We start from the raw sequence: 14,046 nt of genomic DNA, 5'->3' as shown, positions 1-14,046 counted from the left end.
GGTATAGATAAGAGTAATTTAAATGTGACTTATAGTATGTACAAATTCCTTACAAATGCATGGTTTGTAAATAAAACTATTTAAAATGTTGTAAGCAGTGCTCGCTTCGGCAGCACATATACTAAAATGTTGTAAGCAGGGAGAGAATTAGAAGAAATTTCAGAAAAAGTGAAAGCAGTTTGATTTGTAGAAAAATGAATACTGCAGGTAAATAAAATGATTAAAAAAATTTTTTTTCACTGTAGGGGCACCCGGGTGGCTCAGTTGGTTAAGCATCTGACTTGGTTTCAGCTCAGGCTATGATCCTGGGGCCCTGGGATTGAGCCCTGAGTTGGGCTCTGCACAGAGCATGGAGTCTGCTTGTCTCTCTCCTTGTGCTCCTCTCCCATCCATGCTCTGTCTTTAAAATAAATTAATAAAATCTTTAAAAAAATTTTTTTCACAGTTATAGTACTGTTTAGATGGTATTTTAAACTGGACACATGACCATATCTACTAAAAATGCTTTGCAAAAACTAGCTATTTGACTGTGGAAAGCTGCTAATAGTTTTTTGTCATACAAGCAAAAAATAGGTACCTAATACAAAATGCCATTTGTAACAAATTCCCAAGAACTGAAAATGCCTATTAGTAGGAAACCATAATAGTAGAAAAATGTTTGCTTATTAAATGTTGTGAAGATTTAATATAAAAGTAATCATAAAAGTAATATAAAACCAAGCCAATTAGAATGTTGATTTTTTTTAAAAGTTGAGTTTACCAACACACACACACACACACACACACACACACACACACAACACACACACACATTTAAGATAATCATTTTTAGTAATATTAAGTTATCTAAGCCTTTGATCTAAAATATTGTATCTATTAGATAGGTCTCTAATCTAGCTACTAAAAATGATAGTCTCATTGAGAAATTATTTTTTATGTAATCTTTTTATTGAGAAAAGTTTTTCAACAAGGGTTAGATTTTCATAAATGGATATAAAATGTGTTTGAGAAATTATTTACCTCACTCTTATGATTTCTGATGTGTTTATTCTTATTTATAAGAAGAAAATAAAAGTATCTTCAGCATTGACAATTACCATTAAATACAGCCTTTTGCCCTAACCTTTATATAAAAAGATATTCAAACGAGGATTCACATTAACATGGGCACTGCAACAATTTAAATAGATTAGCCTCATTGTCAGCAATGCTATTTTAGGAATATATACAGTTCTGTTTTTATGTCAGAAGGTTGGTTAGCATCTTAACCCTGCAGTGAACTTCTTCACACATAAGCATAACTATATCAAGAAGAAAAGTAGAAAAATGGTTGACCACAGAGGAACGGGGCTAGTGACCCTGTCTTCTGCTGGGTAGATGTGAGTTGCTGAACATGGTCTAAGGAGTACCTGGAGTCTATTGTGTGATTCTCAGAACAGTTATCTTTGCACAGGTTTTTGACTACATGAAGTAGTCAGTGAAGAAAATTGCAGTGATAAATCAAGAAACAAAAATTGTTCTCTGTCCATTACCTGATTATTTTAGGCGAAAGTGTTTCAAACCTAGATTACTCAGAAGAACATTTTTAAATCTCCCCTTTACTTTGTATATTTAGTCACTGTAAGATCTTAGCCTCTTTATCATGTCTTTCTACAAAAAAAGATACTTCCCAGTAAGGCACTTTGAATATTGGGATGTAAACTGCTCTCTAAGTCAGGTATATATTTAGTACCTACTTTCATCTATTAATGGGTGCAGCATATCTGTTGGGTCAACCAGAAGTTAAATAGGCAATATTTCAAAGGAAAAGCAATTAGGAGATTATAGTATTTTACCGTTTGACGATTTCACGTACATGATGCACCAAAATGAAGAATAGCTAAGAGAAAGTCTCTAAATAACTGAAAAATTATGTCAAGGGCAACACTAAACTGTGTTTTGCTTGTTATTCTTGTTGAAAGCATTCCTTAATGTTGATCTGTTTATTCTTTTAGTACGTTGTCGGGGGAGAAACTCAAGCTGATAAATCATGTTTTTCTTTGAATTTGTTTTTTTGAGTCCCACAGTTCAGTATTTACATAAATGGGTGCCCTGCTGCTGTGAAATCGCTCATCTATGTTTGTCTAGAAACTGTTTGCTATAAAGCTAAACCCATATGTTTTGCAAGGCTTTTCCTCCCCTTTAAAAACAAACCTGAATTTCTCCTTTCTACTAACATTGATGAGTATTCTAGAACCGCCTTCTATATGAAGTCTCCACACAAAGATTAGAAAATTTGTAATAATAACTAACCTAACACAACTTCACAGTTAGTTTATTATCAGGTTCTAAGCCCTCAGTAACTTGACTACAAGAAAAAAAAATACATAGTTACTATATTCAGAGTTAATACCATAAAATTGCAACTACTCTCTTTTTTCTCCCAAGTATCACAAATGTTTAAATTTTATTTTTCCTAGTTTTGGGAAATATAAGGCAGGCACTTTATTTTTAAAAAAAGTTATTTTAAAGGTCATGATCATAAGGTTGTGAGGTTAAGCCCAAGCTATTGATTTTGTGAAAAGTCATAGCATATAATCTTTTTAATCTTGCCAAAGAGAAAAAAGAAAAAACACTGCCTTGTAAAAGTATAGTACATTTTAGGAGCTTTTTCAGGATGCCACTAATACCATCTCTCAAATGTAATCCCAAGGGAATTAACCTTCCAAGAATAAGAAAGTTTAGGTTTTTCAGTGGGGAAAACTTGGAGATCAAATACTGATATGCTTTCTAGATCCTTATTACTAATATTAGCTGTGAGTGGGAGGCACAAAGACTAATGGTTTTAAGACTTTAGTTCTCTTTTCTACTTTCTCAACTCATTAAAATATTTTATTTTAAAACAAGCTATTCCATAACTGGAAGGCTGTATCTCTCAGCCCCTTCACTCATTTTGCCCATCCCCCCACCCCCTCCCCTCTGACAACCATCAGTTTGCTCTCTGTATTTATAGATCTGATAAGTCATGAGACTAAAAGGTAGAGCATGGAGAATATAGTCAATGGTATTTTAATAGCCTTGTGTGTGGATAGATGGTAGCTACACTTGTGAGCATAGCATAATATATAAACTTATGAAATCATTATGTTGTACACCTGAAACTAATGTAATATTGTATGTCAATGATACTCAAATAAAAAATTTAAACAAAAATAAGTTGTGTTTTTACTCATTATTTCCCATCCCAAGTTTGGATGATGGAAAGAGATCTCTATTGGGTCATGCTATTCTCCCTGCCTTTTTACTACTTTTCTTTTCAAAAGAGATAAACATGCTCTTGTCATCCACAGCTGTTCCTCCAGATGTTCCTGAATCAGGACCAAAATCAGCTCATCTGTGCTTTAAATGTGGTCTTCTTGGGAAATCTCTGTCTTCTCTAGGTGAGATCTTTCATAATTCCAGTCACAGCAGGACAGAGACCTTTGCTTCTAAGAACATCTGCCTGCCAAGAGCAGGATGAATCTCTCTGACCAACTCGACCATGGAAAATGCAGCCCCAACATCAAGTGGCCCATCCAGGGGAGGTGAGAACAGCTATCAACTGGGAAGTGGACAGAGTGAAACCATAGTGAAAGGCCCTAGAGAAATGGAATTTGCTGTTGAATTCAGAGCCAATTTATTGAGAATGCAATGTGTGCTGTGTAATTGACATACATCATTTTATTTAAATTGTCCTTGATGACATCGTGAATTTCATCACCACTTTACAAATTAGAAAACCAAGGTTTAGCGAATATATGAATAAGAATTCTTTGGATGACATTGCCAGAAATCCAGTGCTGACTATGTTAAGTAAATAGAGTTTAGTTGGCTCAAATAACTGGAAAGCCAACAGTGTTGGCTTTGGGCCTGGCTGAGTCCATAGGTTCAAAGGTTATCATCACATTTCTGGCATCTCATCTTGATTTCTCAGCTCTGTTTCCCTCTAAGCTGGCTTTATTTTTAGGAAGGCTCTTTCCATGTGTATCAAAGATGAACACCAAAGTTCCAGGCTGACATTACTCTTACAGTTAGTAATTCCAACAGGGAGAAAGACTGCCCTTTTTCTGACAACACTAGGGGGGAAAACATCCTGAAGAAGACTCTGATGTTTTTGGCTTGGATCATATCCTCATATCTGAACTAATTACTTGAACAGGGTGATCTGGCCAGGCCTGGGTCATGTTGCCCACTTCTGTGGTGAGAGAATGTGGTCTGATCAACCAAACCATATGAAGAATGTCCCCACAGAAGAGTTCAATGACCATTAAGAATTGGGAAAGAAAACTATTCTTGTACACAAACAAACAAACAAACAAAATCTGTAGTTACCATGTTCTTATAAAGGGGGGTGAAAATCTTGCTCAAGGCCACAGTGCAGGGACTCATTCTCACTTGAACTGACTCCAAATCCCTTTCACTCTTACCCTCAAGAAGAAAGGGAGGAACAGACAGTCAAACTACTTAAGGAGAGCAAACTGACATCAGGGTCACCCAATGTCTCCAAAATACTTTGCAAATAAATGGTAGACTCAGTTCTTCATGGGTTTGAAGTAGAGATTCCTAGAAAATATGTGTCTTTGAATCATGGATTTCTAATTTAGGGTTTATCCTCATAATTATAAATAGTTTACATTTCAATTTAACTTGTAATTAAAACTTTCTAAAGTATACTTAAAGTGTTCTTATCATTTTTAAGAGAGCATTTATATAGAATGTAATGGCTCAGAATCATCAACATAAACATTAGCTGTTATGTACTAAAATATAATTACACTCCTGTGTCTCCTGAGGTTGGTAGAACTATTTACCCATATCTTAAATTAAAGTTTTCCTTTTGTTATTCTTCTGTCACTTCCCACATTTGTTAAGAAGATACAAAATAAAATAAAATTATATTTGGAAAATATTATATATATAATATATATTGAAAAATATTATGAAAATAAAATTATATTTTTAGTAGGATAAAAGAACATCCTCTACCACCACTAGCCTCCATCAATGAGCTCTGCCATTATTTGTTTGATGCTTCAAAAGTACAGTGAATTTTTTGAAATCAGATAAATGGTCATATTAGAAAAGTGTAGGTATGTTTAATCAATGTTAAAAATGGTCTCTTTGTAAATGGACTTCAAATAAATTTATTACTAAAATTGATTTTATTGTGTGGCTAAAGTATTAAGAAATAACATTTCTATGAGAAAATGTTGGTCAATAACTATATAGGCAATGCCTCAAAAGCATAAAGATAAATAAAACATAAGCTTCTTTATATAAAATAGGCTTCCCCAAATATTGAGGACAAAAAGACATAAATAGAGATTGGGGTAATGTGGCAGAGCTGGATATCCCTCTCACTTCCAGAGTATAAAGATGGTAGAGAATCACTTTTAATGCTTGTGATCTAAGGTTATATTTAGGTTTGGCTGAAAGATTGATCATCTTTTTATTTTGTATCCATAGATAAGTTCCTTACTCTCTCTGAGCATCAATTTACTCACTTATGAACACAAATAGTAATAGCTTCTTTGGAGGGTACTTAGGAAAATTAAATAAGATAATATTTTGAAGTTCATTTCACAAACCCTTGGAAAATGATGTCTACATTGTTATTATTATTGCTGTTGTTGTTACTGCTTCTTTGATCTAATAGATTCCAATGGACTAGATTTCAACAACATAGCAATATAGGCAGAAGAGTACTAGAGGCTGAAAAACCGAGGTTTAGGGTTTTAGTCTTAAATCTTTTATAACTATGTTGAGAAAGAGATAAAACAATTGGAGAATTTTTCCTCTTCAAAATTTAAAAAGTAAAATTTATAAATGCTTACAATTTGTTTATACTTACTGTCCATCTATTATAATTCTGGTGGGATGAGGCTTAAGAGATGATGAGAAGTCAGTACAGTAGAGTAGCATCTTATAAAGAAAGAAGGACCCTAAGTCAATGGATATCATGTAAATCAATGCAAATAGCCAATCATTCCATATACAGACCTGCTAGGGCTGTGCACAGAAATCTGGCAGGCCTGTATTGCAGATTCTAAGAGATGGACTCCAACCCTTGGGCTCTAGGGCTTTTATGTTTCATGATTAGGGAAGCATGGCTTCTCCTCTGGTTGATCAAAGGCCAAGATACACTAATAATATGAGTTGACAGAACCTTGGCTCCAATCCTATCTTGCCATCTTAAGCATTCACTGTTGAGGTTAATTCCAGCCCCTCCCCGCCATGATGGTCTGGGAAGAGAAAGTTGATGTCCAAACTTGCAGTTGACTAGGATTGATCACGTCTTTTTTTTTTTTTTTAAAGATTTATCTATTTATGTGAGGGAGAAAGAGAGAGAGAGCAGGAGCAGGGGGAGGAGCCAAAGGAGAGGGAAAGAGAGAAACAGACTCCCTGCTGGGTGTGGAGCCCAAGGTGGGGCTCAAACCCAGGATCCTGACATCATAATATAAGTCAAAATCAAGAGTCAAACACTTAACCAACTAATCCACCCATGTGTGTCCCGATGATGGATCATCTTAAGCACTGATGCAAAGCTAGTTTGCATGGAGCCTCAAGGAAAATATACTTTTTTACTGGAAAGCCAGCCTGTAAAGGATCAGTGGCAGGCAAGTAAATTCTTGCCTCTCAGCAGGTAAAGTCATACTTGTATATAATTAAAACTATCTTTGAAAAATCCAGATTTACCTAAAGAGCAGTACACATTTTTTTTTAAAAGATTTTATTTATTTTAGAGACAGAGGGAGTATGAGAGAGAGAGAGAGAGAGAGAGAGAGAGAGAGAGATCACGAGCCGGGGGAGGAGTAGAGGGAGAAGCAGATTTCCCTCTGAGCAGGGAGGGACTTGGGACTTGATCCCAGGAGCCTGGGATCATGACCTGAGCTGAAGGCAGATGCTTAACTGACTGAGCCACCCAGGCCCCTAGAGTATATATGGTTTATATATAGAATTCTGCACAGTAATCTTATGCAACTAAAAGAGAATCACTGAGGTAGGCTGAAGGAAAAAAGAAAAGGAAAGTCTATAGGGAAATACCCAGCATTCAAAGTATTTGGTTTTTAAAACAACACTGAAATCTCTGCAAGAATGAGAGTCTGGTGGAGAATCTAGAATGTTCCTACCCATGTACAGAGCTTACTCCATTCTCTTTTAGTAGAAAATCTCTACAACATTAATATTTATTAATAGGTTTGCTGTTGGAAGAATTTATCAGTTCTTAAGTTAAATATTTGAACTTTGTTCAGTGTTCACAGGTAACAAATGTTGATGCAATAAAAAACTGATGTATTATTCTTGTTTTCATACAGCATTTGAGCTTTGCTTTTGTTTTCTTGGTCAAAAGCTACTTTGTAATCAAATGGAAAATGACATGCAAAATATTACAAAGAAAGAAGAAAAATTATTAATAAAAAATGCATATTAAAAAGTCAAACACACCATTTTTCCTCTGTCACCTTATTAGAGAAAAACTACTATGTGTCAAGAAAATTCCTATCCATTGTCTGATTAATTCTTATAGTGATTCTATGATACTTATCCTAGATGAGAAAACTCAGATTTCAAGAGATGAACTGGCTTACCTTAGTTCACGCAGCTTGGGAATGACAATAGCAGAAATAAAATCCTCTTCTGTTGAATCTAGGGCTCTCTGTCCTTCTCTTGCCTTTATATCATACCTTAAAAAAATAAGTAGACATTTAGGCATCAAATTAAAGCTAAAATGCAACGTAGAAATTCACTTGTGTCTTCACATACATTTACTAAAAAAAAAAAGGGCATGAAATCAGTCTATTAAATATTTAAGTAATGGTTCTACCTATGCATGCCAAAATATTGTTATTACCTGGTTTCAGATGTTATTAGAAATATTACAGCATTACCTGGTTCTAGATATTACCGAAAATATAGTTTGCAATTCATCTGACTGAATTTACTCATATGCTTTGGGAGTGACAATTACTTCATTCTAACTCAGAGAGTTAACCAGCCAAGTGTTTGCATTTTTGGCTTTCCTTCTTAATCCTGGAAATAAGTTTCCTTCTTAAGTACTGGAAATAAGTTTAATGGCACATTATTACAACAGCTTAAAGACATTTTATTAATTTTAATTGTTATTTAGATAATGATATAACATAATTACAAAGGATGACATTTTAATATAAGAAATTATAATGCAATATTTAGCAATTAACAATTTACTTAACAAAGAATATTCCAAAAAATATTAATTTAAGACTAATCATTGAACCCCTTTTATGTTTCAGACACTTCCCAGTGCTGAAGATGCAGCACTGAACAAGGCAGACAAGATCCCTGGCTTTAGGAATTACCTCCTTAGAAGCTGGAGATTAACAATAAGCAATTGAATAAAATAATAAATAATTAACATGGATCACACATTGTATTGTATGCACCAAAGTAAACAACCAGGGAGACATGAGAAGTAACATGGGTGATATGACAGGGGAACTTCCTTTAGCAGAGAAGTCAAGAAAAGCTTCCCAGGGGAGATCTTTGAACTTATACCTGTAGATCAGACAGAGCTCATTGTGTAAAGAGCAGGGATCAAGGGGTTCCAAGTACAGAACAAGGCAAATTCCTAAGACAGGAAAGAATGTGGCTGTTGGAGAAACAGCAAGTCATTTACGAAGCAGAAAGTGGAGTAGGTTGAGAATGAGGGCTGGACAAGGGCCAGATCACAAAGAGACTTGTGGGTCTCAGTAGGAGTTTGGATATAATCCCTAGATCGATGGGAAACCACTGAAGATAGAGTCAGCAGGGGAGGGATAGAGTCTAGTTTGTGTTCAGCACTCCTGCCGGTAAGCAGTGCTCCCTTCATGCCAAACACTGTGCTAAGACCTCTCCTTCTTACCCCCATAGGTAGTCTTATCACTATCATGATAGGAGAAACAACTACAAAAAAATTATTCAGCATCACTTAGCTGATGGGTTTGAAACTCATACATCTGACTCCCAAGAGCAATGACTCAACCCCCAGGCCTGGTTTTGATAATTACTAAATGGCCTCATCAATGACACATTTTCTATTGCTGATGTTTCCAGCATTTGCTTTTCCCATTTCCTGAGACAGAGTGGGATCCAAATTTAATAATCTCTTGAGGGCTAATGGAAGTATTCATTTAAACCTAAGATTGTGGAAGGAGGAGCATAATGGCAGAAGAGTAGGAGACATAAACTTCATCTGGTCCCAGGAATTCAGCTAGTTATCAGACCATTCTGAACACCTACAAAATCAACAGGTGATCAAAGAGAAGAATAGCAGCAATTCTATGAACAGAAAAGTGACCTGTTTCTAGGAGGTAGGACATGCAGAGAAGTGAATCCAAGGCAGTATTTGGGAAGACAGACCACAAAGTGAGGGAGCCTCCATCAGCCACTTACCAGCAAGCGAGAGAGCAGTGAAGTACAGAATCAGAACGTTTAGAAGTCTGCTCTGTGGAGGGATGGCGCTCCAGAGGCTAAGCAGGGGGTGGAGCCCTCGCTAGGACAGTGTGGTCTCAGGACTCACAGGGTCACAGAAAGACCAGGGGTGTCTGAGAGTGACAGAGCTCCTAGGTATCAGAGCGGGGAAGCCAGCTATAGAGACAGAGCTGAGGAGGGGGCTCTCAGCTCGGGGTTACCTTAAACCATGATCTGAGGCACAGTTGGGCCACTACTTTTTGAGCAGGGACCCCACAAGTGGCAGGTCCTGGGAGAGCCCCTCCTTCCTCCTCCAGGAAGCATGGCGCAAGAGTGTAAGGCAGGAATCTGCTGGGTTTGGAGACTCCAAACAGGGCTGTGAGCCAGAGATAGAAACGTTCGGTAACAGGCTGGGTGAGCACAGAGAGCTGCCAAAGACCAGGGAGTTGGGTGGGGTTGACTGCTTTTCTCTGAGGGTGCACTGAGGAGTGGGGCCCGAGCTCTCATCCTCTCCAGGCTGAAGATTGGGACACCGCCATGTTCATTCCCATCCTCCAAAGCTGTACAGAAAGCGTTCAGGGAACAAAAGCTCCCAAGAGCAAAATCAAGCAGATTACTTAGCCTGGCCCCTAACAAGGACAGGGCAATTCTGCCTTGGGCAAAAGAAAAAAAAAGTCTCAAAAAGATATTTGAGAATGACTGCAACAGTCCCCTCCCCCAGAAGATCAGCAAGAGCATCCAGCCAAGACCAAGTTTACAGATTAGTGAGAACTGCAAAACACCAGTGCTAGGGGAATACAGCACATAGAATTCATGTCTTTCCCCCTCATGATTCTTTAGTCTTTCAAAGTTAAATTTTTAAAATTTTCCTTAATTTTTTCTTCTATTTTTAAAAATTTTTTTCCCTTTACTATTTTAATCTATTTTAACTATTTTATCTTACCAATACCTTTTTAAAAACCTTTTCAAATTTGCAAAATAATATTCTATCCCTTCATTGTATTTAACCTTATTTTTGGTATACATATAAGTTTTCCTTACTTTAAAATTTGGGGATATAGTTTCTTCTAACGGACTAAGATATACCCTAAATCAACCATATGCCTTTGTTCTAGTCTCCAGACTGATTACATTCTCTCCTTCTTTTCTTTTTTCTTTTCTCAACCAAATTATTATCAATTTCTTTCTTTAAATCCTTTTAAATTTTCATCTTTACAGTCATATTCCAACCTTTCATCATATTTACCCTTATTTTTGTGTATATATAAATTTTTCTGCCTTTAAAATTTGGAGAGGCAGTTTCTTCTAACAGACCAAAATACACCCAAAATCAAACATGTGGCTCTGTTCTATTCACCAGCCTAATCATATCTTTTTTTCCTTTCTTTGCCCTCTGATTTCGGGTCTCTTCTGATTTGGTTAGTGTATATTTTTCTGGGGTCATTCTTACTCTATTAGTATTTTGTTCTCTCATTCATCTATTCTTCTATGGACAAAATGACATGGCAGAAAAACTCACCTCAAAAAAAAAAAAAAAAAAGAACAAGAGGCAGTACCAACTGATAGGGACCTAATCAATACAGACATTAGTAAGATGTCAGAACTAGAGTTCAGAATAATGATTAAAAAGATGCCAGTGAGGCTTGGAAAAAGCATAGAAGATACCAGAGAATCCCTTTCTGGATAAGTAAAATCCCTTTCTGGAGAAATAGAAGAACTAAACTCTAACAAAGGTGACATCAAAAAGGCTATTAATGAGGTACAATCCAAAATGGAGGCTCTTACTTCTAGGATAAATGAGGCAGAAGAGAGAATAGTGATATAGAAGATGAAATGATGGAGAATAAAGAAACTGAGAGAGATAAACAACTACTGGATCATAAAGGGAGAATTCTAGAGAAAATTGATACCATAGGACAATACAATATTAGGATAATTGGGATTCCAGAAGAGGAAGAAAGAGAGATGGGTCAAAAGGTATATTGGAGCAAATAATGGCAGAGAATTTCCCTAATCTGGGGAAGAAAACAGGCATCAAAATCCAGAAGGCAGAGACCCCCCCCCCCTCAAAAATCAATAAAAATAGGTCAACACCCCTTCACCTAATAGTAAAACTTGCAAGTCTCAGAGACAAAGAGAAAATCCTGACAGCAACTCAGGACAAGAGGTCTATAACCTACAACAGTAGAAATATTAGATTAAAAGTAGACCTATCCACAGAGACTTGGCAGGCCAGAAAGGACTAGCATCATTTGTTTAGAGTACCAAAGGGAAAAAATATGCAGCCAATACTATATCCAGCTTGGCTGTCATTGGAAACAGAAGGAGAAATAAAAAGCTTCCAGGACAAACAAAAACTAAAAGAATCTACAAACACCAAACCAACCCTATAGGAAATATTGAAAGGAATCCTTTAAGCAAAGAAACAGCCTAAAAGTAACATAGACCATAAAGGAATAGAGACAATATACAGTAACAATCACCTTACAGGCAACACAATGGCACTAAATTCATATCTTTCAACTGTTACCCTGAATGCAAATGGGCTGAATGCCCCCAATCAAAAGACACAGGGTATCAGAATGGATTAAAAAAAACAAGACCCATCAATATGCTGTCTTCAGGAAACTCATTTTAGACTCTAAGACATCTCCAGATTGAAAGGGAGGGGGTGAAAAACAATTTACCATGCTAATGGACATCAAGAGAAAGCTGGGGTGGCAATCCTTCCATCAGACAAATCAGATTTTAAGCCAAAGACTACAATAAGAGAGGAGGAAGGACACTGTATCATAATTAAAGGGTCTGTCCAACAAGAAGATCTAACAATTTTAAATATCTATGCCCCATTACAGGAGCAACAACTATATAAACCAATTATAACAAAATTAAAGAAACACAGTGACAATTATACAACAATATTAGGGGACTTTAACACCCCCCTCACTGAAATGGAAAGATCATCTAAGCAAAAGGTCAACAAGGAAATAAAGGTTTTAAACGACACACTGGAGCAGATGGACATCACAGATATATTCAGAACATTCCATCGCAAAGCAACAGAATACACATTCTTCTCTAGTGCATATGGAACATTCTTCAGAATAGATCTCATCCTGGGCCACAAATCAGGTCTCAGCCAGTTCCAAAAGGCTGGGATCATTTCCTGAATATTTTCAGGCCACAGTGCTTTGAAACTAGAACTCAACCACAAGAGGAGAGTTGGAATGAACTCAAATAATGGAGGCTAAAGAGCATCCTACTAAAGAATGAATGAGTCAACCAGGAAATTATAGAATTCAAAAAATACACGGAAACAAATGAAAATGAAAACACAACTGTTCAAAATCTTTGGGATGCAGCAAAGGCAGTCCTGAGAGGAAAGTATATAGCAATACAAGGCTTTCTCAAGGAACAAGAAATGTCTCAAATACGCAACCTAACCCTACACCAAAAGGAGCTGGAGAAAGAACAGCAAAGAAAACCTAAACCCAGCAGGAGAAGAGAAATAATCAAGACCGAGAAGAAATCAAGGAAATAGAAACCAAAGGAATTGTAGAACAAATTAAGGAAAGTAGGAGCTTGTTTTTTGAAAGAATTAATAAGACTGATATACCCCTGGCCAGACTTATCAAAAAGAAAAGAGAAAGGACCAAAATTAATAAAATCATGAATAAAAGAAGAGAGATCACAACCAACACCAAAGAAATACAAACAATTATAAGAATGTATTATGAGAAACTATACACCAACAAATTTGACCATCTCGAAGAAAGGGATGCATTCCTAGAGATGTATAAACTACCAAAACTGAATCAGGAATAAATAGGAAACCTGAACAGACCCATAGCCAGTAAGGAGATTGAACAGTCATCAAAAATCTCCCAACAAATAAGAGCCCAGGGCCAGATGGCTTCCCAGGGGAATTCTACCAAACATTTAAAGAAGAATTAATACCTATGTTTCTGAATATGTTCCAAAAAAAAAAAAAGGAAGGAAAATTTCCAAACTCATTTTATGAGGCCAGCATGACCTTGATCCCCAAAGCAGACAAAGACCCCATCAAAAAGGAGAATTACAGACCAATATCCTTGATGAACATGGATGTAAAAATTCTCACCAAAATACTAGCCAATAGGATCCAAGAGTACAGTAAAAGGGTTATTCACCACAACCAAGTGGGATTCATTCCTGGGCTGCAAGGTTGGTTCAACACCCACAAATCGATGTGATACAATACATTAATAAAAGAAAAAACAAAAACCATATGATACTCTCAATAGATGTTGAAAAAGCATTTGACAAAATACAGCATCTTTTCTTGATCAAAACTCTTTATGGTGTAGGGATAGAGGGTACTTACCTCAACATCATAAAAGCCATTGATGAAAAACTCACAGTGAATGTCATTCCCAATGGGGAAAAACCAGAGCTTTTCCCTTAAGGTCAGGTACACAGCAGGGCTGTCCACTATCACCACTGCTATTCAACACAGTATGAGAAGTCCTAGCCTCAGCAATCAGACAACAAAAAGAAATAAAAGGCATCTGAATTGGCAAAGAAGTCAGACACTTGCTCTTTGCAGATGATATGATACTT

The sequence above is a fragment of the Enhydra lutris genome, unplaced genomic scaffold (genome assembly GCF_002288905.1).
Source record: "Enhydra lutris kenyoni isolate GAN:26980312 unplaced genomic scaffold, ASM228890v2 scaffoldscaffold24, whole genome shotgun sequence".
Lineage (NCBI taxonomy): Eukaryota > Metazoa > Chordata > Mammalia > Carnivora > Mustelidae > Enhydra > Enhydra lutris.
Note: the sequence above shows the minus strand (reverse complement) of the source record.